The following is a 1974-nucleotide window of genomic DNA, read 5'->3' as shown; positions in this document are numbered from 1 at the left end:
TTAAATGCTAACCGTGGTTCTATGCAGGATGCAGGTATCAACCAAGCCATGGCTAAGGAACAGCAGAAACTTAAGGATATGATATCCAGCGTACCAGGGGTGATCCGTCCAATCCTTGAGATACCGAAGGGAAGCCATAAATTTTCCAGATTTGCTCCACCAATCTGTGACGCGTAAATCCCGAAACGCTTTCAAACCCCCAACATGAAAGTATATGACGAGACCACTGATCCTGAAGAGCGTGTAGCTCAATACAGAGAAAGGATGGAAATCAACCCGATTCCTGAGAGGCTCAAGGAGGCTTGTCTATGCAAAGGTTTTGGAGCCACACTGTCAGGATCTGCTTTTAAATGGTTGCTAAGTCTTCCTCCCTTTTTTGTTACTTCTTTCTCACACTTAGTTAACTTGTTAAACAGTCAATTTTCCTGTGGTAGGAAATTTGAGAAGTTAACTAGTGATTTAAACCGAGTTATCCAACCTAGTGATGAATCCCTTAGGGATTGTTTTACAAGGTTTGGCAGGGAAGCCCCGGAAATCCCCAATCTTGACATGGCTACTGCTGTTGAAGCATTCAAGATGAGACTTCAGAAGGGCTCCCCCTTTTATGATGATCGTTGGGAAGAAAAAAGTCCAGGATCCAGGATCCTGAAGAGGTTCCTCAAAAAGAAACTCCGCCCCCATCAGATGCTCAAGTGATCAACTTCATTACTGGAGGCTCAGACATATGTGGAACTTCCTTCTCCGCAGTTAAAAGGCTGGATAAGGAGACCAAGTTGGATAACGGGGAACAACCGGTTATATCCACCACCTTGACAACAGACAAAAGGATCTTCTTTGATGAAGATGATAAATCAAACATCCGGGATCCACATCATGATGGTTTGATTGTCACTTTGTTTATTGCTAACCATTATGTACTCAGGATCCTAGTCGATGGTGAAAGCTCGATCAATATCATCCAACAAGATGTGTTTCAGAAGATGAATATACTAGACACCGAGATCATCTCAAGGACATCGGTTCTAGTCGGTTTCAGTGGCGAAACCAAGAAAATATTGGGGGACATCAAACTCCCAATATACATCGAATGGTTAATTATTTACAAAAAATTCTGTTTTATTGATAACCTATCTTGTTGCAATGTTATTTTGGGCAGGCCTTGGCTACTTGGGATGAAGGCAGTGGCCTTTACTTACCATCAATGCATTAAACTTCCGACTCCTTGGGGAGTAGTAAGGATAGAAGGTGATCAAGTGGAATCCAAGAACTATTATTCTTCATCAATGAAGCCAGCAGCTAAACAGGCGATAGCATAGCAACCATAGCAACATCCTAGGGACGTGCTGGAAGCTCGGGAGAAAGACATAAAGGAAGTGTCCTTAGATCCCGAGGATCCAGATGTGAAAGTGTTCCTAGGATCCAGTATCCCTAGTGATATCGAGGAGGATATAATATCCTTCCTAAAACGAAGAAGGTCCACGTTTGCCTTCAAACATTCAAACATGACAGGTATTTCTAATGAGGTAATTACTCACAAGTTAGGCCTTGATTTTATCTGTTAAACCCGTCCATCAGAAGCGAAGGAAATTCGCTCCTGAGTGGAACACGATCATACAAGAAGAAGTTGAAAAGCTTCTTAAAGTCGGTATGATCAGAGAGGTTAAGTATCCTCGATGGTTAGCTAATGTGGTTGTTGTTTCTAAAAAGAATGGAAAGTGGAGGGTGTGTGTCGATTTTACTGATTTAAACAAGGCATGCCTCAAGGATCCTTTCCCATTGCCACATATAGATTCCATGGTGGATGCAACGGCAGAACATGAGATGCTCACCTTTATGGATGCTTCCTCGGGATTTCAACAAATTCAGATGGAACCATCTGATCAAGAATGACTCCTACCGGCATATACTTTTATATTGCTATGCCATTCGGACTAAGAAATGCAGGGGAAACATATCAAAGATTGGTCAACATGA

This window comes from Bidens hawaiensis, unplaced genomic scaffold (genome assembly GCF_021521415.1).
Source record: "Bidens hawaiensis isolate Kalapana, Puna unplaced genomic scaffold, B.hawaiensis_p1.1 tig00012096_1, whole genome shotgun sequence".
Classification (NCBI taxonomy): Eukaryota; Viridiplantae; Streptophyta; class Magnoliopsida; order Asterales; family Asteraceae; genus Bidens; species Bidens hawaiensis.
The sequence above is the reverse complement of the archived record's forward strand: the minus strand, read 5'-3'. Positions refer to the sequence as shown.